The 27,847-nt window shown below is 33.1% G+C and overlaps 1 pseudogene; it reads right to left on the bottom strand.

Moving 5' to 3' along the window:
• Positions 1–16,983, bottom strand: part of LOC144287622 (eukaryotic translation initiation factor 3 subunit E pseudogene) — a 51,111-nt pseudogene extending 34,128 nt beyond the window's left edge.
• Between the last annotated feature and the right edge of the window lie 10,864 nt (positions 16,984–27,847).

Below are 27,847 nucleotides of genomic sequence, written 5' to 3'. Positions count from 1 at the left end.
AATGAGCTATATAAGATTCAAGGGCATTGTTTAATTTTATTCTTAGAATTGCACATCCAGCTGTAGACAATTCTTAACCAACAGAACATTACTGTTGATTTGCCATAATTTGGAGGAATTATGACCCTTTCTCTCTTCCCTGTAGATAGCATGTATTTTGCCTCTACACCTTTCCCAGATTGTAGAGTACACTATCACCTAAGCAACTTATTATCTGGAGAAGTTCAGTAAGAACTAGCTAACATTCTCTTTCATATGATAGAACAGTATAAAGTATATACCAACTGGGGCTAAGTGCTGGGAGGAGGTATCTGAGGAAAAGTCATTTTATTCTTCTTCTAATCCATGTTCTTCAATAAATTCAGAAAATTATCCTTTGTGACTTTGCATAGAAACTAGTAGTATGATTTTGATAGTTCCCACTCCCCTATACATATGCAACTTTCTTCACAATCTAGGATAAAGTGTTCATAATTCAATATATCCAACCTTAGCGTATCAGTGAATAAAGGATCTGGCTGTAGTCTTAATAATCTACTACCAGGGTGCAGGTTCACATTCAAACTACCCAGAAGCAATGGAGTTCATCCAATTTAATTTTGCAGAATATTTTTCCATGCATTCTTCAAATATACTGTGTTCCAAATTACTGGCTATCCAATACATGGCTCCATGCATTCAGCTTTGCATACTTTTTAATTTATTGATTCACATAGTATTTTTTCATGTGGAAGACCCCATGCATCTTATTTTTATTAGTTATTAGAGAACAACGATTTAATACCCCTACAGAACTCAACCATCTGACAGCAAAAAACACAAAGACTTCTCATAGATAAATTAATTTTAAGGAAAGAAGGAATAAAAGAGAGTAATAGAGTGGACCTTGCTTTATATAAAATATGAGAAGTCATCAGCCAAGTAAGAAGAAACCATTGCATTCAGAGAAGCAATACATAAGCAAATAGGACAATTTGGAGAGCACTGAGTTTCTGGTCATTGAACTAAAAACTTCAGAGTTTCAATGGTAGTAAGTAAAGAGTAGATGGCCAGGTAATAGAGTTGCTGAGCTGATCAGGAGCAAAGGGTAGCAACTGAAGACATTTCACTAGAAGATTCCAAATACTGTTCTGGGCCATCTTTATTGGCATAATCTGTTTAAACTAGATTAAGCAGCATAAGGCTGCTTAATGAAGGATCTACAAATTCCATTGGTTTACACAAATTCTACATATGTAGTTATATTTGTGGGTGAATTATAATCCTAGAGAACTTGGAGGTAACTAATTTAACACCGAGAAAAGTTTTATAATAACAATCATTCAGAATTTGAGTTGCATCTCAGGTTTCTTTGATTCCAACATCTATGCTTTTTGTACTATATTTATTCTATGAAACAAGATTTGAAAGTAAAATGATGTGGATGGAATAAAAAAATCCATGTCTATCTTCACCTAAGAAGGGACAAAAAGGAGGATGGGGAGGATGATAAGCAGAGAGGTTATTGGAGAGGTTCTAGCATGTGTATTTATAGAGTGTAGTCAGTGTTGAAAGTTGAACATTGAATCAAACAGATTCAGAGTGAACAAGACTCTCTAATGCGATCTAGAGAGTGTTATTTAACTTCTTTAAACAGAATTATTAACTTATTTAAGTCTAAATTTATTTAAAGTGAGGATAATAGTAACTACCTAATAGGACCATTGCAAGAAAGTAATCATCAGTCCTAATTTTCACTTTGCTGCACACATAAAATATGCTATATTTATGTCCCAAAGAGTAAAATTCAGAAACCTACTCTGGCTGCTATGGGTTCTTACTAGTCACCTCAAAGTCTGAAAATAACAGTGACATAGAATATCTAGAATTTTCTGTGATACCCTGTTTGGGAAGGCTTTATTTATTTATTTATTTATCTATCTATTTATTTATTTATTTTACATGGAGAATGCATAAGACACATTGCTTGATACACAGTAGGTTATCAGTAGATAGTAGCTATTATTATAGATTTTTCCCTATAATTAAATGGGTCAAAATTTTCTGTTTTATGTAAGTGTTTGGGATGCCATAAAATATATATAGTAAACTGAAGATTCCTCTCTTTTTAGAAGATCACATCAACTCCATATTTACTGGGTTTAAGTTAGGACAAACATGTTCCTCAAATACATATTCAATTTTCAGTGACAATCTAAGCCTCAGTAATTCAGACATTGGCATGATACTGGATTCATCTTTGGGAAATATGATCCTAAAATATTTTTTTCTATAAAAAAATATCTTATTTGTTCATTTTTGATGACATAACAAGGAGAACAGCAATATCTGTCTTTTCTTTTTTTCTCAACTTTTTCAATTTTTTCATTATGTTTCTTTTTTTTCTGCAGGATTTCAGGACTTCTTCATGTTTTAAGGTTCTCACTTATAATAGAATTCTGACTCTCTCCATACATCTAATTGAAGCTGTTTGTGTGTGTATATATTCTCATCAGTTTCTTTTTTCTTTATAAAATGATGAGTGCATAAAGCCTGAGCTGACACCATAGCAACACAATTTTTTGAAATTTCTTATTCTGTCAATTTAAGGAGTTATAATATTTCTCTTAGTAAATCCTCTCATCTACTTTATGTTCACCATTTATTCTAAAATAATGTTAAGTATGATTCTGTAATTCTCACTTGCTCTACATGGGATGATTTTGGTGGATAAAATTGACATGGCAGGGATCCCTGGGTGGCCCAGCGGTTTAGCGCCTGCCTTTGGCCCAGGGCGTGATCCTGGAGACCCGGGATCGAATCCCACGTCGGGCTCCCGGTGCATGGAGCCTGCTTCTCCCTCTGCCTATGTCTCTGCTTCTCTCTCTCTGTGTGACTATCATAAATAAATAAAAATTAAAAAATAAAAAAAATTGACATGGCAGATGAGGGTCTTGTTAGTAATATACTTTTCTTTAGATCACTAAGCTTAATTGATATATATATAGGAATAATATGTGGGTAGCTAACCTCTGAATTTATACACAGTACCCCAAAGGAAATGCTCTGCCTAATTCAACTTTATGTCAATGGCATATTGCAACAAATACAGTAATTCTCATGTAGAATGCATAATTACTTCATATGGTCTGGATTTATCTCAAATGTTACTTATCTATGTATCTGGCAACATAACTTTACTATTCTATTTCCTCAAAAAAAGACACATAATGTCAGTCTAAAATAGCACCACTCAACTTGTTATACTACTTGTAATAAGTCACATGTATTTTATCTTCAAATCTAATGGCAAATGAATTCATGAATCTCTTTTCTTTCCTCAATAAGAAAGTCTTAATTTTTGAGATTACTATTTCTTCCTTTTCCCAGTAGTGGCAGGCTCCCTCCTGGGCATTTGAATAAAATGCTTTCATAAAATTAAAAAATACTTCTTGGCATGAAAAAAAGAAGTATAGGTGTTTTATAACATCAGAACTTTAAAAGCAATTATACAATAACCAATAGTTTTTCTTTAAAAAAAAAGTAAAGAAAATTGAAATAGAGTAAATTAAAAGATGGATTGCAAGGTAAATTCCCATTTTAGAGTAGATGGAAAAACAAATACTTATATTGTTTGCTTTAAAAAAAGAAAGAAAAAAAGGAAAGGAAATTAAATGTTAGCATCTAAAGTATAAACTTTTACAAGGAAAGAAATATTATTTTTTCTCATCTAATTTGTGTACCTTGAAAACATCAGAAAATAGAAAAACTCTTCAGGTTTGAATTTCTGACTACATAATCCTTTCTGCTTTCTTTCCTTGGAAATACCAAAGACAAACATTTTCCTCTGGGTGATGTTGTAATATGTGAATAATTTCTATAAGGAAATCTCTCTACCAAATGATTATCTAAATTTTTAAAATTTTCTTTATTAACTTGAATGGTTACATAGTTTCTTCACAAAAGTGTACTTGCCATAGTAAAATCAAACAAAATGAGGCTTGCAGAAATATAGAAACAATGAATTTCTCCTCATGATTGTAATTCAATCATAAATAAAAGTATCAAACCCTTTTCATTAATCAGGCTTTGTAGACTTTGGATATTGTGAAAGCTGGGGAGAATGGGCCCTATCCAGGGACTATCTGAGGAAAGCTCTCTTTGCAGTTGATGTGCACATTTGGTTTAGCAGATGTTCTTTGTTGATTGAGCCACGAGTGACTATATCCTAGCACTGTCTAACCTCTTTCTTTCCTTCAGTCAATCTTTTCACAGCCTTGGTTAATCTACAAACAGATGCTTCAGAATAAGTCAATAGATGGAGGAAAACTGATTAATATTTAAAAATAGGAATGCTTGAGACCCTTATTATTTTGTGGATAAACTAAAAATTTTAGCAGATGTGTTTAAAATAAAGTATATAGCAAACTAATTTAAGATTAAAGATTCAAGGTAAATTAAATCAAATATTTTTTTATCATTTGCATATTAGCAACTTTATATAATTTTTCAAGACACGAGCTGATAAAGAGGTGTTAAGCCACCTCCACAGGACACAGCTACAAATATTTTAAATTTTCAAACTGAAAAATGAGAAAATAGTAATGACAAATATAAACTATTTGTAGAAGAAAATATTCAGTAAGGGTCGGTACTATTTCTGTAGTAACTAACTACTCAATAATGACTCCTGTGGACTGGATTTGTCCCCTGAAATTCTTATATTGAAGTCTTAACCCCTAGTATAACTGTTTCTGGAGATAGTGTTTTTAGAAGGTAATTAAAGTTAAATGAGGTCATAGTTTAGTTTCATAAGAGTGTGACTTCATAAAAAGGGAACAAGAGAGATCTCTTTCTCCTGTTCTCTGCTATGAGAGTTGCGGTGAGAGGTTAGCCATTTGCAAACCAGGAAGCGGGCCCTTACAGAACCTGATCATGCTGACATCATGATCTCAGACTTATAGCCTCTATAACTAAGAGAAAATGAATTTCTGTTGTTTAACCCATGCAGTCTATGGTATTTTGTTATGGCAGTCTGAGCTGACTAATATAAGAACAATAAATTATTTAAATATTCTTCAAATATAGTATATATTAAAATCTTATATTAATATTATGTTCTTGAGATTGATATTTGTCATCTGAAAAAGAAAACAAATATCAACTTTTAAAAAATAATTCTTGGATATTATCTTCAACATTTTATTTAAATAGTGGTTATTCTGAAACAAATGTGAACAGTGTTATTAATCTATAGGTAGAAGAAAGTTGCTAATTATAATGTCAATTATTTTGTCATGAAATATGGGAAAGGAGAAAAGGAAGCTGAATTTCTCTACATAATGAGAGGAGAAAATTTGAACCCCTAGAAAGGAAATTAAATAAGGATTCACTATAGAAAGAACTTGAGAAACCAAGAGAAACCAAGGTATTAGCAAGATGAATGCCAGATGTCTATGTGCTCTATACTGTGGTCAAGGAATTAACCACACTTTTTGTTTGATTTTAAAGAAAGTAAGAATGGCAATTGTAGGTAAGGAAGAAATAGTCATAGAACTCATCAATGAGAGGGGCACTGAGAAACATGAGGAATTAAGTTCCTGGGCATATTTTTTTAAATGTTAAAGACATTATTGACTTCCATAATCCTTCGGATTTGAGGTTTGAAACAAAATTATATTTATTTCGAAAAAGTAAGAAAGACCAAATGCTATCTAAGATAGATACAAATTGTCTATTAAACATTCAAAATCTATTTAATTTTTGCAGCCTATAAAAGTCTGTCTTTGTTGCTGAGTGTATAAAGCATGTGTATAGACACACATGCATAGAATCCTAAGATTTTGACTATCAACAGAACCTATATTGTCTCAACAGTGTGTCTTAAATAATTGACACAATCTAAGAAGATCAGAGAAATCACGTACATAAATAAATAATACAGTTCTTTCTATATTGGTGAAAAGATTGGAATAAGATTAATGCAGTGGTTCTGGTAGCTCATGCCTATCAGTAAGCTGAAAATTCTCATCTTAATACCACCTCAATTACCTCTCAATTACTAAAGATCCAGAAGCAAACACTAGAAAAAAATCATAAGAATATGCACGGGAGGCTCAGATTCTATTGAGAGGTATTAAATACAACAACTAAATCATGAACATATTCTGTGTCATAAATTAATCAGTCAAACTTTGATAATCATAGTACCTTGAAACTAACATTATAACAAGTTAACAAAAAAAAATTAGCCAGGGTACTCATTTCAAAATATAAATGCTTAAAATATAGACTTAAAATATATATATAATAGGAATCCCATTTTAAAATGCATTGAATTGAAGAGACATCTCTCACGGACTAACTACATTTGCCTTTGATCCAAAAACTTGGCAAAAAAAAAAAAAAAAAAGTACAATAAGGTTGAATAAACCTTCCTTCCTTTCTCAGAGATAGCAATTATAAAAACTAAATACAATATGAAAAAAATATATATCTAAATATACTATAGCACCTAATAAGACAGAAAACTGTGTTAAAAATATCAACAAAATTATTCTGGCATAAAATCTAAATAAACTTTAATAGTATATCATATCCCTCATATTAATTTGTAGTGACTAGATGAAAATAAGAAAGATATAAAAAATATAAATGACAATATCAGCCATCATAATCTAATTGATATTTGTAGAACACCATACCTAACAACTGTAGGATAAACATTATTTCAAACACATATGGAGTGTTCACAAGGCCATACCATTTATTGAACCATAAAACAAATCTAAATAGATATAAAGAATGGATATTTTTCAAACTATGTTCTTTGATCACAACATAATTAAACTAGAAATAAAAAATACACATAGAAAAGCCCCAAATATATACATATTAACTGATTTCTAAATAGCACATCAATGTCACTATATAATGCACAATGCACATATGTCACTATATAAAACAAAAGGGAAATATACAATATTTTGAGTCAAATAATAATTTAAAACTAGCATGTCAAAATTTATGTGAAGCTGCTAAAGAAATATATAAATAAATAGAAATATTTAATATTAAATGCAAATACTAAAAAAAGAAGAAATGTCTGAAGTCAATGCTGTAAACCTACAGCTACAAGAAAAATGGTAAAAGAACAGCAAACAAAGCATATAGTAAGCAGAAGAAAAGATATAATAAAGATTAAGAGCAGAAATCAGCAAAATAGGAAACACATAAAAATAGAGAACATAGAACTACCTCACATAAATCAGAATGTTCAGTTAAATTCATATTTCATGGAATCCCTGGGTGGCTCAGCAGTTTAGTGCTGGCCTTCGGCCCAGGGCATGACCCTGGAGTCCCGGGATAGAGTCCCACATCAGGCTTCCTGCGTGGAGCCTGCTTCTCCCTCTGCCTGTCTCTCTCTCTCTCTGTCTCTCACTCTGTCTTTCATGAATAAATAAATAAAATCTTTAAAAAAATCATATTTCATATAAATTATGACTTAGTTATGTCACAACTGTTATATAGGACGTGTTTACGCATACAAAAATATCCATTGTTGATCTGAATTCAAATTTAATTGGGTTCTTATATTTTTATTTGTAAATATGACAATTCTAAAATAAAAATAGTATCAAAAGTTTGTTCTTTGAAAATATCATTAAAGTTATAAATATCCCACTCTACCGTTGAAGAAAAAAGGAGACAAGTGACAGTTTATCATGATGCCAATTAAAGAGAGGATACATTCAAGATCTTTCAGATATTAAATTTATATGAAGGAAACATTATAAACAACTTAATTCCAATTATATGAATTGAAGAAATTATGTGGAAGTCACAAATTACTAAAACTGACAACAGAATATAGATCATCTTAGAAGAGGCCAAAGAACCTCCTAACTCTCTTGCTACCATAGGAGGACACAGCAAGAAGATGACCATCTATAAACCAGGAAAAGGACCCTCACCCAAAACCCAACCCTGCTGGCACTAGGAGTTTGGGAGCTATGGGAAAGAAATATTTCTTGTTTAAGCTACCTAGTCTGTGGTAATTTGTTACAGCAGCCAGAATAGACTAAAATACTTTTCCATTTCCATCATGATTGTCTAAACTTGTGGCTTCAGGGACTAGGGAATGTGATGAGTAAGATACTCCATTCTTTTTGCCCCGTCCCTCCGTTCTGTCTAAAATTAAATTCTGCCCAGGCATTTGCTGACTTATGGGGGTGTAGGTGTGAGTCCTTCACAGTCTCTTCTGAGGCTTTTCTGCTGCCAGGATCCAGGAAGTGAGAATTCATTTCTGACTCAAATTTTTCCATAGCTGCTAAGGTTTCCTCCTAATGTAGAGGCATTTCTGGTAGGGTAACTACCAAATGTTCAGGTCTTGCTAGCATTTTTTTCTTGACCCAAAATAAACTCACAGAAAATCTGCCCCAGTCCTGAAAATAGAAGTATAGGCTGTTCCATTTTTATCACTCTCTCAAATCTCCTTTCTCCATATATCTGTTCGTTCATTCATTCATTCATTCATTCATTCATTCATGATCTTGAGGTGGCCAGAGGATTAGCCCAGTTATTCTCTACATAAGCCATCATCCTACTATTAGAGTATTGGATGGTCTTTTCCTCTTGCAGACACTTTCAAGCTCACTGAGATTTCTGTGGATCACTTCCCTTTACTTTGCTGGTTTGGAGGCAGCATGCTGGATATACTATCGCCTTCTCTATGGCATAGGGAGGAAATGGTTTCATGCCATGGCTGCTGAACTTCCACCAGGTAGATAATTCTGATACATCCGTGTCCTACATCCTGGGTTAAGAGGGGCTCAATGGGTAGTAATCTATCCTGTTATACTAATTCAGTGTTATCTTCAAATTTAGACATATATGGACATACTTGTGCATTTTTATCTGATTATGGTAGGCAACACAAAATGTGCATCAAGTTGCAAAGTCTTAAATGTTTGAAAGCATAAATGGTGAGTTATGATATTTTTGTTAGGATTTTTCATATTTTCTTTTTATTTTCTGAATTTTATAAGTTCTCTGTAATTATATAATATGCTTAGAAAAGCAATAAGGAATATTTAAGCACAATGTATCCATTGTTAAATAAATAAATTCTTAATATATTTGCTTCCCTATTATAATTATATATTATAATTATGTAGCATAATTATATGATTATATATAATTCTAAAAATATTTTATTATTTTTATACTCCAACTGGATACAAATAATATACGGTAGCTTTAAATCATGTAATTAGAAAAAGCACCAGTTTACCCAGAAAAACTTTCATAGTCTGAGTGGCTTAATTAACTAGGGTACAACTTACTATACAGATGCAAATTTTAGTCTTAAAAAATGAAGTTCACAATTAAGTGATGGATTAAAACTTGGCAAAATCTTTTGTATCCATATCATGTTAAACTATTTTCTACTCCATGACTAAAAAGTAGAAGTGTGTTTGTTAATAAACAGTAATAATGAGTAATGCTAATTGTTCAAGGGTTCAACGTTTTCCAGAAAATTTATAATCAGCTTTAATTCGAATGAATGAATAAGATGATGGGAATTTTAGTCTTGGTGACATGTTAAAGTAATATTCTCTTGGCCTAATTTCAGAATATGTGTCAAAAATATATATTACTTTATATAATTATAAATTTACTATTTTTAAAGTGTCATATGCAATTAAAATTACCAAGTAGAATCCAGGCAATAAAAGCAATTGAATGCCCAGAAACACTGAAAAGATAGAGAAAAATCTAAAAATCAAGTCGAATATATCCTGTTTAGTTTAATGGCCATTAGTTTTCCTTTAGTTTCCTTAATAATATAGGCTGTATGCCAAACTTATACATATTTTTAGCTGTATGAAAGTAATTTCAGACTTGTTCTACTGGAACATCAATATTAATAAATGCTTTAAATAAAATAGTAAATTCTTTGGATGTATAAATTTTCTACTTAATTATAATTGTGATAATGTTTTCTTTTGAACAAAATAATGTCCACAAAAATCTACAAGAAAATTAACAATGAATGTTAACAAAAAAAATATATGGCTATGGATTCATAAGAAAATTTTAAGGAAAATAATAACATAAAATATGAAAAATAGTGCCAAGATGCTCTTTAATACAAAAATCTGCATGTCATTGATTTCCTCTTTTTCTAAAGTTATGTAATTATATCCAAGTATATAATTTAATCATTTAGAAAATATATTTTGATGGCTTTTTTAAAAGATTTATTTATTTATTCATGAGAGACACAGAGAGAGAGAAAGAGAGAGAGGCAGAGACATAGGCAGAGGGAGAAGCAGGCTCCCCACAGGGAGCCTGATGTAGACAGGATCCCAGGATCCCACCCTAAGGAGAAGGCAGAAGCTTGACTGTTGAGCCACCCAGGCGTCCCTATTTTGATGCCTTTTTTTTTTTTAAAGATTTATTTATTTATTTATTTATTTATTTATTTATTTATTTATTTATTTATTTATGATAGACATAAAGAGAGAGAGAGAGGCAGAGACACAGGCAGAGGGAGAAGCAGGCTCCATGCAGGGAACCTGATGTGGGACTCGATCCCAGGTTTCCAGGATCGCATCCTGGGCCAAAGGCAGGTGCTAAACCGCTGAGACACCTAGGGATCCTCTGATGCCTCTTTTTGATAAAAAGAAAGGCTTGATAAGCCAGATTGTCATGACTGACTAAATGTAAGTGAATTTCTCCACCTAACAATATCAAATGAAATTTGACTTACTGCGGTGCCTGTGAATTCAGAAAGAAAATGAGATTCCTACAAATATATGGAAGGAAAAAAATAAAGCAAAATTTGGTGGTAACCTGAGACCAAAGAGGTATGACCATAAACAAGTTCTTAACTTTCTTTACTGAAAATCTTACTACATCCTTTCTCTTCTCCTCATTCAAAAACTTTAAACAAATATGATATATAGGATTTCTGTTGATGGTTATTTAAGAAAACAGGGAAATTAAATGTCTTATGGTTCTGGAAGATGAAAGCAGTTATAAAAGACTTCAAGTTGATATTGGCAATTTAATGAAAAGAGAGCATTAGTTCTGGAGGTGACAAATCAAATATAAATATTCTTAGAGATTTTCTATTCAAGACATGTATTTTTTTTCAACATAAGTGAGATTTAGGATAAAGTCAAGATACTAAAATATAAGAAAAAATGTTGAGGTTATCTGTCTCAGACTCAAATATTCAAAGACCATAAAATTAGTAACAAAGCATAGAGGCAGTACAATGAAATGATAGTAATGGTACGAGAATTTGAATGTGCATACTCAGAGTGAACAATTTCAGTAAAAATCATGTGTACACACACACATACACACACAAAAAACACTTTTTCAGGCAAAAAAGAAAACAAAAATGTGAATACACACACACACACATACACACACATACTTTTCCACTCTCTTAGTACAATACAATATACCAAAGATACTAGCTTGATAATGGTCTGTTTCTTCTACAAAATTAATTGGCCATTACCCAAATTGCTCTTCTCAGAGACAACTGGTCTATGTACACTTAATTTGAAAGATCACCAGTTAGATTCATGACCAAAACCTTTCTTTCTGAAAGACTACTAAATATATTTTCAATATTTCTAATCAATACTAGCCAAGAGATATTGGACACCATTCATCATTTAGCAAACGCGACAGAACAATTTGGATCATCCCTTAAGTATTTGTGTCCAAGTTACACAGCCAACAATGTTGCAGAACTGAGAAATAATGCTTTTATTGCTTCAGAATTGGTTGTAGTTCAAGTTTATTTAAATGATAAATTGAGAGAAGTTACATTAAAAGGTTGTTCTATTTGGAGTCATTTGTTCCTTGGTTATTTTCTATAAATGCCAAAGTTATGTCATCTTGACCTTATCCAGGGTTTAAGAAGGTTCTTTTCTATGGGCATCTTTCAATAGTTTCTCTACTTGTAATTTGAATACTTTGTATTACCAGTGAGGTTTTAGAAAACTTCCTATTTAATAAGGAAGTTAAATGTCCTGTCCTTTCTTTTGTGGATAATACTTTAAATTATCTTTCCCCCTCAATTGGATGTAAGTGAAGTAAAAAAAAAAAAAAAAGGAGTGATTAACTTTCATCAGAAATTAAAGTTTCAACATTAAGTTACATGTATCAACTGAAAAATATCTCAAGTGAGTTCTAATAATCACCAAGCGCTATACTCACAATTTGCCTTAGATGATTTGTTTTCTGAAGTAGCTCTGGAAATTTTATTTGTGTGTCTAAGCTTTTCTGGTTATATTGTAAATTGTCTTTTCTCTTTTATTATTTATATTGGAAATACTTTTGATTTAGTTCATAATCTTCCTGCAAAAGATACATTGTACATTTGTGCTTCTTCATACATAATACATAACAATAAGCAAAATTTACAGCAGTGTAAGCAAAAGAATAGTTAGCTTTACTACAATATACAAAGTTCAGCCAATTCAGCAAAAGCTTTGAAACTCTAGAAGAAACACTTCACAAGCTGCATATGTGTTATAATAAGCCCTTCAAATATGTGTATGTATATATATACACATATATATATATATATATTTTTTTTTTTCTTCAGAGAAGATTGAATGGTTTAGTAAATTGAAAGTGGCAAGTAGAAACACAGTGCTCTCTGTATTGTAGTAATGGTGTTTGGTATGGCAGTTCCAAGTCTAAGACCTTCCATAGATTTTGTTAAAGGAAAATACAACTAGTTTCAAATTTCCATATAAGGACTAAAGCTATTTTGGTTGAGTGTATACAAAGAAAATATTGAACAGAGCCTTTCTTCCCCTTCAGCTCAACTAAACTTTAGATAGGTATCTTCTTTACTACAAACTCTGACGTTCCTTTTCTTATTTACTTTAGAAACTACAATTGTGAATTAATTTTTCTCCTTTTTTATTTTATTTTATTTTTTATTTATTTATGATAGTCTCACACACACACACACACACAGAGAGAGAGAGAGAGAGGGAGAGACACAGGCAGAGAGAGAAGCAGGCTCCATGCACCGGGAGCCTGACGTGGGATTCGATCCCGGGTCTCCAGGATCGCGCCCTGGGCCAAAGGCAGGCGCCAAACTGCTGCGCCACCCAGGGATCCCAATTTTTCTCCTTTTTTAGATGTGAATCTTCACCCAGCCTTTTGCCGGTTTTACAAACCCAGGAATATTTTTCACAAGGATCTGGGAGCTATCTCTTTGAAATGTAATCCTCAAGAAAGAATTTCTTATCTCCTACTCTTTGAGAGTAGATAGAAGACCAACTTAAGAAGTACCAGTTAGCAAACAAGATGGCCTCATTGTATTGACCAACCTCCTTTTCCTGTAACATCCTCCAGAATTTTTCTAGTATCTCATCTCAGTGTTTAAGAATCCTCCTGCCTTTTATGTCAATGGAATTGAGTTCAGTCTTTCTGTCCTATTGCAACAATCTTGACTCCTATTCCAATAGTCTTGAACATGGTCTCATTGCCTGTTTAATTCCATCCAGTGAATTTTTTTAACAACTCTTTGTCTAAAATTACTTTGTGCAGTAATCTTTGAGGGAGGTGCCATTTCAATGAAACTTCAGCTTCAGGAATGATCTAGTCAGTCTATATTTGAGTGTGATAATTGATGCTTTCCTAATTGCCTATGCAATTACTAATGATTTGAAAAAGTGGTTTTTTATTCTCTCATTCAAATATTTTACTTTTAACAGCTATAGCTGATTATTTCTCGGTTTTTATTTTCTGGCCCTGAACAACAACAACAAAGATATCTACAGAAGAAATTTAGCTCTTGTATTCTGAAACATCATTCTACGTATAACAATTTTCCTGAGCTTCCTCCTCTTCAAATATATGACAAGGGCTAGATTTTTTTTTGTCAGTTTCAGCACATCAGTTTCATTCAGATATCCTTGGTCCTCTTTGCTCTTAAAGGGAGAAGGATTATTTTTAAAAATTTAGTTTAGTTTTAACAGGGATTTACATCTTACACTATGGGGGTCATATATCCCAATGAGAATTCTATGTGAGATATAAAAATTATTCTTCAGAAACTGTACCTTTACGTAGACAATTGAAATTCTAAATTTCTAAGGGTTTATGGAACCCTTCAGCTGGGAGATATATATTACCTAACACAACTCTGCTTCCAACAAAAGGTCCTCTGCAACTGAGTTAATGGAACAATATAGCTGTCCTCTGTCCCAGCATTGGACCCTGTTCCCTCTGCTGTTACTGCTTCATATCCCCCAACTCCTATGTAACTTGAAGGTGTTTCAATGTTAATCTGGTTCTACTACTTTAAAATCCTCCCATAAATTCAGAGATATTTACCTATAATATTGTATTTCCTAAGTCAATAGAGATTTTCAACCAGAGTGGGTTAAATTACACTTGAAATTTACCTTGTTCTCCGTTGTTGATCATTTCAGTTAGATTTCCTATTGGAACTATTGCTTTACAAAATCTTTAGCAGGTTTTTATGTCTGCTTTAGCTGAATTCACTTTCAAATGATCTCAAAATATTTCCTTATATCTTTTCTATGCTTATTTTCTCAATTGTTTCATTTTTGCTCATACTTACTACCTATTGAAGAATCTGCCTAGAATTGCTTTATTCATACATCTGAAATACTATTATTCCATCAATAATTAATATTTTATTCTTTTGTACTTGGTAAATTACTACCAATATTCCCAAAAGATCCCCACCAAAGTCCCCACAAATTGAGTGGCCTATGACAAAGTTTCTTTTGCCTTATCATTAAAACTCCAGGGAGTTTGGAAAGTTCTTGCCTGTTATATCTCAGCCTGATTAATCTTGAGCCAAGTGATCATCTTTTATCTATGTTCCTTTAGTAGGGATTTGAGACAGATTGCTAGAGAATTGACTGACAGAAATAATTATCAGCATTGTGACAATGATTTAACTTATCCCTGGACAAGGGAAGAGAACATATGGTCAATGATTCCACTGGTACAGAACTGACATTCATTCTTGCTCTTGTTTTATGCAAGAACATAACTTTGCAGTTTTAAAAAAAATCTCATCATGTTTCCTGAAAATTATTCTTAAAACTTCATAGCCCAATTGATCTAGGTGGACAAATTTATTCCTTTCCTTGCCTGTATAATACTAAATAACAAAAACAAAAAACAACTTATGTTATTCCAAAACAGAGCAATTGACACCAAGCTGTTTTCTTTTATAGACCAGATATTTAATAGAAAGTGTGAACAATTATCAGCATGCTATTTAAACATTATATAATATTTGTAGTCTTAAATAATCCCATGTTCTACTACCTTATTTTTTAATGTAACACCAAATTTCCCAGAATTTATATTAAATATACTGTTTCTAAAATATGTTACCCTTTATACAATAATTTTATTATTTTATTTCAAAGTTTTTTCATCCTGTCTTTATACAAGTCTTCAGTAGAAGTCAGAGACCTGAATTTCCCAGTTAGAAACTTCTGCCCTGGGCAGCCCAGGTGGCTCAGTGGTTTAGCGCCGCCTTCAGCCCAGGGCATGATCCTGGAGACCAAGGATAGAGTCCGATGTTGGGCTCCCTGTAGGGAGCCCACTTCTCTCTCTGCCTGTGTCTCTGCGTCTCTGTGTGTGTGTGTGTCTCATGAATAAATAAAATCTTAAAAAAAAAAAAAAAGCTTCTGCCCTACTTTTCTGATTAAGTTTCTTCTCAATATTCATGGCCAACATCTGGTGTTTAAATGAAAGGCTTTTTGTCTTTTCAATCACTTGTTGATAGGGTGAGACTTCATTGTTACCCATAACCACATGGCCTAATTTAGAATCAATCTTGGCATCCAATCTTGTATTTCTAATCAAATTAAAAATCCACTTTTCAACTTCTTTCAGAGTCATGTTCAGTTTGTCTGCCAACATGTTAATACAGATACACAGGTGGATGTGACAAAAAGTCTCAAATATGAAGAGGCGAGCACTTCCAATGAAATTCTCAAGAATTTCTCAAGCCACCAACAAGTCATTCACAAAAAGCTGATTCACATTCCTTCAGCTTTTTCTGAAACCTGTCAAAGTCAAAGTTAACATATAAGCATTTAACATATTCTGTACTTGGGTCTTTATATGCGTAAGACTCTGTTAAATAACTTTAACCACATATTTTAGCACCTGCTGGCATTTTTGAACATCTTTGTTTGTAATGATGGCTATAGTCAAATAGTGCAGAATATGTGGACGCATTGTCTGAAATACATTAAGAGATGGTGGCTGGTGAAGGAATGATCAATAATGCTATTGTGCCCTTTGAAGTAGTTGAAGAAAACAGAGACCAGTGGATGAGCCATGTTTGCTGCTAAAGAGACTGAAATGGAAAACTCACAGAATTATTATGTACAGTCTCTTTTAACCATAACTGCATCTCAATTTTAGATTAATATTTCAGAGGTTAGTTTTCCTCTGAGTGAACTCAAATCATTTCTGCTTTGCCGGGACCAACACTCTAAAGAAGTAGATATTCTTCTGCTCCAGAGTGATTCCAACATTCATATTGGAATTTTGCATACCTGTAGAGTGCAAATTCCTGCCTAAATATTCCTTCTTAAAACCCTGCCTATCCACCAGGTAGTCAAACAGCATCTGACCATCTCTGCTTGACTGCATCTGCCTTGTAGTTTCTGAATCTTCAAATGTCTTCCAAATTGGTTCAACTTATGCCTGAAGCTATTCCAGTTGTACAACGAATGTGGCACTTTTCTCATTTAAAGCATGTGGAATATCATCAAAATAAAGGTTTTATATACATTCATAGAAAAGTCTATCATGTTGGTATCGCTAAGAAGATCAAATTTTCCTTGTAAAAATTCTTTTTCTTTATATATCTCTTGATGGAGAGAAACTCAGGGGTAGAAAGACTAGATGTCAATCCAAAAAGTGTGCAATGGAAATAGTCAATTTGTTCTCCGGCATCTTGCCAAGGACAAGATTTCTCCTACCTTCCTGACATAGGGATAGGAAAGATGCACAAATTCAATAAATCTAAAATAACTCTTACTTACTGTGGAGGACAGACTTTAAGGTGACCTCCATGGTCTCTGTCTCCTGCTGTTCAGATTCTTGTATAATCCTTCCCTTTCAGTGTGAGAAGACATGTGATTTGCTGTAAACAATGTAATAATGCAAAGTTGGTAAGATACTTGTGATTATATTTACAAAAGATTGCTAAGATTGTAGTACCCACCTGGATAGAATCTCTCTCTCTTGCTCTCTCTTTTGCTTCCCATCTCCCTTTCCCTGTCTCTTTCCATTACTGATTTTGAAGTGGCAAGCTGCCATGTGTTTTATAGCAATAAGAAAATAAATTATTCCAACAAATTGAGAAAGCTCAGAGGTGGATTTTTCACCAGTTAAGCCTCTGAAAAAGAAGGCAGTCTGGCTCATGCTTCAATTGCAGCCTTGTAAGCCCTCAAGGAGATAACAGTTAAGTCTTGCCTGGACTCCTGAGTTACAGAAACTATGAAATAATAAATGTGTGTTTTAAACTACTACATTTATGATAATTTACATAATCATTTATGATAATTTACTAAATTATGAATACACCTATAAATGCTACTTTTTTGTTGTTATTTTTCTGTTTCACATACTAACATCATTGTACATTCATTTATCTAGGCTTAAAACATGTCATAATATTTTTTTAATTTTCCATCATTACCAACAATACACAGCCATTCAATAAACCCTATATGATACATCTTAGTGATGTTACACCTCTGACCATCCAATCAAGCAATAGAATATTTCCACAACCCAGAAGTTTTCCTTATGCATATGTCTATTCACTTATTCTCATTCCCAATCCTAGAAAAACAATCCTATTATTTCAATCATCATAGATTAGCTTTACTTTTAGAACTTAAAAAAAATGGAAGTCTGTATTAAGTACTTTTTGTGTCTGACTTTTTTCACTTAGTATATTTTTGAGATTCACCTGTATGTGTATATGCAGATCATTTTCTTTACTCATTTGCTCATTGATAGATTTTGTGTGATTTATAGTTTTAGACTAATATAGATAAAGCTTCCTTAAACATTAATGTATTTATCTTTTTGTTGACTTGTGTTTTCATTTTCTTGGCACTAAATCTGGGAGTAAAGTAGACAAATCATTGGCAAAGTGTATGGTTAACATTATTAAAAACTGATAGAGTAGGGCACCACCTGGATGGCTGAGTCAGTTAAGTGACAGACTCAATTTCAGCTCAGACCATGATCTCAGGGTCATGAGATTGAGCCCTTCAATGGGCTCCACAGGGAGCGTGCTTGGGATTGTCTCTCTCCCTCTTCCTCTGCCCCTCTCCCCACTTGTGCTTGCTCTCTCTCTCTCTCTCTTTCAAGATAAATAAAATCTTCAAACAAACCTGACAAATTGTTTTCCAAAAATGATGCATTATTTTACACAACAACCAGAAATAAATAAAAGTTCCAGTTACAACCAATCATGTCATAAATTGGTATTGTTTAATTATAGCTACTCTAGTAGAGTATACTTTCTTATTACATATAGATTTTATTTTGCTACTCATATATAAAATTTCAATAAATCTGCATTACATATCATTCCTTTCTAGTAATCAAATACATTCACTCATAGTCTAACCACACCTTCTACACTTGATTTCAATATTCTATTTTAAATCTATTTCCTTCTAATATAATTGTTTAATTTTTCATCTTTCTATCAAGTTTATATGAATTATTAAACTGCAAGTTCATGTCTCCTGAGAATTTTCCTTTGTTAAACAGTTAAAGTAAAAATAAATAATTCTGTTTATCATAGTCTTAAAGTAGTGATTTTAGATGTATCATTCCAAGATCAGCAGAGTAAGTATAATTTGGGACCATGTTAGAAATTCAAATGATCTGGGCCCTACTAAATGAGCAACTCTGCAGGTAGGGCCAATCAACTTAGGTTTTAACAATTCCTCCAGGTAATTCTGATGCCAGCTAAAGTTTGAGAGCCTTGTTTCTTTTTTATAAAATTGCTTTTTGATATTTTGTGTGGCAGCTTATGACTCTGTTTTATTTAGTAGAGTATGAGATCAGTGAAGCTAAGAACTACAAGTTACTCATTTTTGTACCTCTGGTAACATGAAGGACCAAGCATTATACAACATAGAAAATCGATGATTGCTTGCTGAATTAAATCATGTTGAGAAGTTAAACAAATATATGTTTTTTTCTGTATCAACTAAATACTGAATAATGATGTTTGTTTTAAAATACATGCCCCTTGCTTCAATTTTACTCTTAGTCCCTCAAAATAGACAAAATCAGGAATTTCAAAAGATGTCTGTTGACTTATAGTATTTAACTGAGCCATTTTAAATACAAAGAAAATAGAAATTATCTTTTCTCCATTACTCATTATGTCTGATTCTCTTGAAAGGGAAGACATCTAATTCAGAGACAGGAGGGATTATTAAGAAATAATTTACTTTCTTTCTGAAAAAATAAATTTATATGCTTTTCTTTTGGAGGCAAGTTATTGTTTTTCTCCTTGGAATTAATTCTTATGGTTAATCAGGATTTTGCTCTAGTTATACTCATCCTCCTCAATGTTTAGTTGGTTGGTCTGCATAAGGAATCTTAATTTATCTTATTATTTACATAGGAGGAATAATTGGTATATCTTAACAACTGAATGCTCAAGTGTATACTTTTTAACAACTCTCCTTTTTTCCCACTGCTTTTTGAAGACCATCTTTAAAGGAGGATGATCTTGTCATATTTCTAAATTATTATAGTCAGAACTCATTATACAAAATGTCAGAAATACAAAATGTCAGAAATAGAATGACCAGAGGTTTTCTATTTTTCAGGTATAAGTGTAAACAATTGGTAGCCAAAACAGATTTTAAATTATTTTTTTATCTCACCCTATTTTAGTTCAGGGCTTCTAGTGCTACATTCATAAACATGCAATTCCTTTTATTTCTATTTTTAAAAATATTTATGTACTTATTTGTTTGTTTGTTTATTTACTTGCATTCAGTTCCTCTCAGGTGTAAGTTCCCACATGGACTCATACAATGTAAATGTATTGACTCTTTCTATAAATTCTTCCAAATAAGTTTTATTTTTCGAAATAAAAATTAGAAACGTGTTTAGTAACAGTTTCTGTGTACAAGTGTAACACAAAAATCGAATTTACTCCTAAGGAATTGTTTAATCATTGGCGATATCATACGTGACTCATTTTTTTTTTTCAAGTTCTTACTTTGGGCAAAAAAAAAAAAAGAAAAAAGAAAAGAAAAAAGAAAAATCTGAGCCTAAACTGCATCTCGCTAGAGGTTGAAATATATCATCCATGGGTAATGACGATACAACTGAAAGGCACTAAAATGTGGTCTACATCAGAAACAGAGGTCTTCAAGATCATCAGAGACTTGATATATACCCAGATAATTTTGTTACAAAATTTTGATAATGAAATCCTTTATTTAACAACAATAAAATACTTGGACCCAAATCAATCAATCAGTCAACAGAGTGTTTGCATTGCACTTGGTGCTACCGCAGAGTACTTTTAATACATCAGAATTACTATGATGGGCTAATTTTTTAAACTTTAACATTGTCTATATTCCACTATAGATATATCTTTTCTCTCCATATATAGATACAGATATAAGTATATAGATAGGTAGATAGATAGACTCTTACTTAGTCCTAATGTTAATAAGCTAAAAGTTAAATAAATCTGAAATAAATTTCTTTGTAACGAGTACCCACCAAATATGATAGTGTTTTAATAATAGGTTCATAAATCATTCATTTAATAGTTTGTAAATCAATCAAAATATTTGATCATTTTATTTTTTTAAGATTTTATTTACTCATTCATGAGAGACACAAAGAGAGAGGCAGAGATAGGAGAAGCAGGCTCCATGCAAGGAGCTCAATACAGGACTTGATCCCAGGACTCAGGGATCATGCCCTGAGTCGAAGGCAAATGCCCAACCACTTAGCCACCCAGGCGTCCCATTATTTTATTTTTAAAGGACTACTCCATAGCCACCTATTATGGGTGCTCCAGGTGGCTCTAGGGAAACTTTATTTGTTGTCCTAGACCTCAATATTTATACCTTGATTTGGAGTTTCTAACTAACAGAAACAAAGTGATAACAGTGAATATATTTTCAATTGCTTAAGATAATTAAATTGTAACTGAAAATATGATGATAATAGATGTAGATTAGTTTTTGGTCCTCAGTAAAACCTTAAACATATTTTAAGTATTTTAATAAAATATAGTACTTTGATTACTCTGTAATCAATTTAATGTTAAATATACAAGCTTCTATGTTTTAGAAAGAACTTCAAAGCTTTAATTTTTTAAAAAAGAATACTGTTTAAGCTTCTGTTTCAAGCTACCTCTTGGACAATAAAGCATGTAACAAGGCGGGCCAGTCTTTTGCATGCCCCCAGTTAATATAGTCTAGAACTATGTTTAGGACATTTACAGTGATAATTTTAGACACATAATGTCCTACCAACATTGACTTGATCAAAGCCAGTAAGAGAAGCAATAGCTCTCAAGCTTGTAAGCTTCACATAAATTAGTTACCAAGTAAGTAAATTTATGCAGACATAAATAAAAATCACTCTCCTTGGTTCACACCCTTGGCTTTACCCAGGTTTGTATGCAAGTCTTGCACTTTGGTTCTCTTCAATATCAGATCATTCAAATGTGGTGAGCCAGATTCTTTTTAATTTTATTTTACTGAAGAAAGTTACTGTTTGGCATTGCTTCCTCTTTTTACTATCCACAAACCCTTGATTGGTACTGTTGTTTTTATTTTTTGTGGTTGTCATTTGTTTTAAACAGGAGCCCCTTAAATAGAGAAACATAATTATTTCAAAAACCTATTTTAGTCCAAATTTTTCATATTACATATCATTCTGTCTAATATGCAATTACCAAATATTCAATGAGCTGTCAGCATCCTAGGAAAGATAGATGTCTGAACCTTTGCCACAAAGTGGATACAATTTTTAAAAGGCATTTTTTTTTTTTTTTTTTTTTTTAGAGAGAGAGAGAGAGAGAGCAATGAGAAGGAGCAGAGAGAGAATCCTAAGCAGGCTCCACACCCACATTGAAGCCCAATGCTCCATCTTACAGCCCTGAGTTCACGGCCTGAGCCAAAATCAAGAATTGGACACTAAATAGACTGAGTCACCCAGGTACCCCTAAAAAAGGGACTACTCAAACCCACATATTTACATAGAGAAATCAACATTTTCTTCTAAGGAAAGTATTTTTAGATAACCAAACTGTGTAAGTTTGTGTGCATGTCAGTATGTGTTATAGTTGCCAATACTGGGTTTGTAAAACAGTTATTGATGTTGTGATTTGAAAAAATAACTTTCATCCTATTCTAAAATATATTACCCTCTACATCTCAAGGAATTTGCCTGTATTGATTGGATAATTAGGTATGTTATTTGTGAATGTGAGTTTTTAAAAAATACTTTGTTCAGTATATTATAAATATCTAGAGTTATGAAACATTTAAAATATAGAACATTTTAAGAAAGTATTGTAAAATACTTGTAGAATATATGTGTTATTCTTACATGTGTAACTTGTGTTCATTCTTTAAATACGTGTTTTTTGAGCAGGCATTTTTATTAGCTTGTCATGTACTTTAAATTTGGCTACTTAGGCTCGGTAAGAGATACAGATAGTGATTCATGAATGTACTTTCAATTATGATCATCATAACTATTTCAAAGAAAAGAAAATAGTAGGGAGTGATAAACAGTGGATGGAATGTGTGTTTGTTTATTCCGAATTTGATGCTAAGATGTGGACACCAGGAAGTAGTTGTAGAGAGACCTGAGTTCATACAAATTTAGTCAGGGCACAGCTGGATGTGTTCAAGAAATTTAATATGGATTGCATTGTAAGGAATACAGAGACAGGTAGTGGTGCAAAATGAGGCTGAACAGAGCCACAGAAGCAATGGCAAAAAAATAGATTTTCTTTTAAGTGTAGTGGAAGCACTTTGGGTGGCTTAAGGAATGGGATAATACTATTTGATTTGTACTTTAAAACAACTTAGTAGGTCCATATGAATATATTCAGCTTGATCAAACTTCCTGTTCCTCCTGCTAGTACCTCATTCTCAATATCCATTCTCACATATGTTCCACAGCTGTATGTGTAAATTGGAAAAATCATGCAGTTATTTTGAATTTTGTACTCCTCTTCAAGGGATAATCTTTGTAGTTGACTTTCTAGGACCTGCTTGGACATGAGTCTAGTTCTATGTAGGTCTAGAAGCAAAGAAGGGCAGTGAAGGTAGGTCCTGAAGAAATCTGCATGTCTTGCCAGGCAGCTAGCTACCTCAGGGGAGTCTATTACAGGTTCTTCAGGCAAAAGAGGCTTAACAAATTCAGACAAGGGTGAAAGAACTACTTCTACTGGCAAAGGAGACTCAGCAGGATTTAGAAGTTTGATGTCCCCAGATTCATCAGAATCTGTCTATGTCCCTATTCTGGCTTACAGGATCTCATTTCTTCCTAATCAATGCCCTCATTTTAACAGAAGATACCCCATATGGTTGGAGATTTAAATTAGATTTTAATTCAGTTATTGGTATGATGAAACTTTAGATTTGGTTTTCAGAAACCTCAGCTCTGTGGCTCCAGGAGATAAAATTTTCTTTCATAATAAAAATTTTCAGGTCATATTTGCTGAGCTTGAATTGAGAATTTAAAAGCCCTGAATTCATTCTTTTCTGTTCCAACTTATTCCAGCCCAATTATAAGCAACCAGCCAATCTTATTATGCTAGTTAGTTTGCTCAAATTGTTCGAAGCTATCAAACACATGGTCAACCAGAACCTTATTTTTATAAGCATTTGATTAAGATTATTCAATGATGATAACAAAACAAAACATACACACATCCTTGTTTAAATGTGTGGTGCTGAGTCAAATGAATAACAATATTGGGAAAAGAAAGAAGAAAGAAGAAAAATTGAAATGGAAGGTTGATTACTACCTTCTATCATATGCATAAACAAGTTTCAGTAAGACTATTGCCCTGAATATGAAAAGCAAAAACAATAAAGCTACTAGAAGATAGCATAGCTGAATATCTCAATGACTTTGAGGGATGCAAACGTTTCTTAAATATGACATAAAAAGCACTACCCATAGAGGAAAGATTGATAAATCAGAAAGATTGATAAATCAGACATTAAGAAAAAGAGGGACAAAATAAATATCTAAATGACTAACAAATCTATAGTTTCCAACCTCGTTAGTCAAAAAGACATTGTAAATGAAAACCAAAGTGTGAGAGTTGTGCACACCAATCAGAATAGCTAAAACTAAGGGAAACATTTAAAAGCTAAAACAAAAGAAAACTAACAATACCAAGTGTTATCAAGAATGTGAAGCAAATGGAATTTTCATATACTGTTCCTAAAACTGTGGATTAGTATAATTTCTATAAAAAAGTCTTTCATATATTATACTAAATATATACTTATTTTATGAGCAAGCAATTCCACTCTGAGAATATATCTAACAAATAATCAGGCATGTGTTCTAAAAGGCAGGCATATGATTTTTTTTAAGATTTATTCATTTATTTGAAAGAGAGAGGGTGTGCAAATTGAGGGAGAGGCAAAGGGAAGGAGAGAATCCCAAACAGACTCCCCTGCTGAGCAGGGAGACTGATATGGGGCTTGATCCCAGGACCCTGAGATCAAGACCTGAGCCAAAATCAAGAATTGGATACTTAACTGACTGAGCCACCCAGTCACCCCACGAATGTTCTTGAAGTATCCTCAGAATACTCCCAAAATACAACTCACATGTCGATGTGTAGAATGGATAAACAAATTGGGATATATTTATATAACAAAATGTTGTAATACAATGAAAATCAATTATACACAACAAGGATATGCCCCATAACATAATGTTAACCAAAGAATCCAAGTGTAGAAAGGTACAGTTGTATGATTCCTTTTGTATATAATTCAAAACGGGCATTAGAAGTCATGATAGTGATTACCTTGGGAGAAGAGGGAAATAGTAGTAATCAGAATGGGCATGAAAGGAGATGTTAGAGATACTGTCATATTATTAACCTAGGCAATATTTACATAGGTATGCTTACTTTTTGGTAATTTAAAGAGCTGTATACATATGTCTTTCATCTTTTCTGGATGTGTGTTGTACTTCAATATAAAAAATTAAATGAAAATACTCATCCTACCTATGGAAAAGAATTAGGCCTTTAACACTTTAAAAGTTCAATGAAGACAGTCAACATTTACATTTGTATGTATTTATCCAAATGTAAAAAGAGAAGATTTTGAAGAATGCTTCATTAAAATGGTATTTTTAAAGAATATTTATTTGTTTTATAAATAGAGAGGGAGTGAGAATGGGGGTGGGAGGAGCAGAAGGAGAAAGAGAAACACAAGCAGACTCTGTGCTTAGGGCAGAGCTCAACACCTGCAGATCTCATGACCCTGACATCAGCTGAAACCAAGAGTCCCACACTAAACCGACTACTCCACCCAGGTGACCCTAAAATGTTATTTTTAATAAAGAATATTCACCAATGATATTTTGCCTATCTCTATTGCTGCATTACAACATAGATACCATTGCCTTCTTTACCACCAGAAATAGTGATGAACATCTTTAAAATCCAATCAGATTTGAGAATGAATTCCAAAAACTTTGGACTCAGTTCAGAAAACTCACCCTTAAGATTCTTTTCTCCAGAACCACTTTCAGTATCAAAATACATATCATTCAGAGTTCTCCAGAAAGAGAACCAGTAGTACGTGTGTGCATACATATAATACAGATATACTTAATTATATGCATTTTATGCTCTATGCATGTAATGTATATTTTAACATGTATCATATACATTAAGAACTATCTTCATGGGAACGCTTGGGTGGCTCAACAGTTGAGCATCTGCCTTCAACTCCAGGTGTGATCCGGGATCCAGTATTAAGTCCTGTATCATGCTCCATGTGGGGAGCCTGCTTCTCACTCTGCCTGTGTCTCTGCCTCTCTCTCTCTCTGTGTCTCTCATGAATAAATAAATAAATCTTTAAAAAGAAAAAAGGAAATCTCTTCATGGACGACCTGCTCGAGCTGGTGGACGAGGGGAGGAGCCAGACAGCGGGGCTCGGCAGCTGAAGCTGCGCTCAGTCAGCTGGAGCAGACGCAGAAGCTAGGCCCCATGCCCGTGTCAGATTCAGAGAGTAAGAAGCCCCAGGAGCCCAAGTAGGCTGACCCGACCCAGGCGGCAGGCCGGGCTGGTCGAACACACACAAGACAAGGGTAAGAAGTGACCGCGCCTTGGCAACCACCCATGCCTTGGGTCCGTTCACACTGTCCTGTAACCATTTTCTAAGTGATTGGGTTTTGTTTTTGTTTTTGTTCTTTTTAATTCTCAATTGGAAACACATGTAAGAAAGAATAAAAAATATTTGGGGAGGAGGAAAAATTATATATATGCAGACACAAATATATGTTTGTGTGTTTATATATGAATGCCTGCTTATTCTTTCATTTTTGATAAAATATATATTGAGACATTTTGTTATAGACACTGTACACGAGGCACAGAGAAAAAGTTAGGCAAGGACTCTGTCCTGTAAGTGTTTGCTTACGAGTTGAAAAAAGTCACCATGCAGATGATTACATAAAGTATATCAGTTTATATGATAGAGGGACAGTATGTTATAAAAACTCAGAGGAGAGTCATATAAAACAGACCAAAAATGTCAGAATAGTGAGATATAATAGACTGATCTCTGCTTTTCCTAGACCACTACATCCTACTTTTACCTAAGGGCATCCTTATCCTGGCTGTTCTATCATCTTGGAAACTGCTCCCCCTAAATAACTGTATAGTTCACACTCTTAGTTCATGCACGTCTCCGCTCAGATACACATTTCATCGGAATGGTTTCCCCGGCCACTCTATATAACCATGATGTTTTATTCACCTTACCCTAATTTATTTTCTTCCATAACATCTGATGTCACTTGCTTCCTCCTGTGCTTTGGAGACCCAGTAGTGCATGAACTCCATCTGTATTATTCACTGATGTACTTATTCTTAGTATCTACAATAAATCTTGACACCATGTTGGCACTCGAAGTGGTTTTGTTGAACAGATGAGTAAATATATGTATAATTTAGAATTTGAAATATGAAAATAAATTAGCCTGAGGTGGAGAAATGGGAAAGTGAATTTTAGGCAGGCAACAACCTTCAGGTGATAGCCTATAGACTGGTGATGACAGTTTACACTCAGCAAAATGTGGTAAGGTGGAAATTGTGCACATAGCAATGTTTATGATATAGAGTTACATACTTTTAAATTAGTTGAATACGGAAGTTGAATATTGACCAATAATAAAGTTTAAGTTTCTTGTTTGGAAAACTTGATGTTATACGCAGAAGAAACAGGGCCAGTTGTGCGAATTCTGAGTAATGATTGGAGTATTGGATATTTTGAATTTGAGGTGCCTGGGGAGTATCTCATTGGACATGCCCAGTTAGGAATTTACTTTATGAATCTGAATATTGGACAAGATCTAGGCACCGGAGATAGACACCTGAAAGCCTGTAAGTGATAACTGATGCCATAGAAATAAATCAGAGAGAACACAATGAAATAAAGTGGACCTAAGGTGCTAGAGATGAGAAGGGAAAATAGGTTCTATAGCATAAGTGAAGATTCAAGTTAAACAGAGTGAAGAATAACACATT

Source organism: Canis aureus, chromosome 17, assembly GCF_053574225.1.
Source record: "Canis aureus isolate CA01 chromosome 17, VMU_Caureus_v.1.0, whole genome shotgun sequence".
Classification (NCBI taxonomy): Eukaryota; Metazoa; Chordata; class Mammalia; order Carnivora; family Canidae; genus Canis; species Canis aureus.
This window is presented reverse-complemented; position numbering and strand designations above follow the sequence as displayed.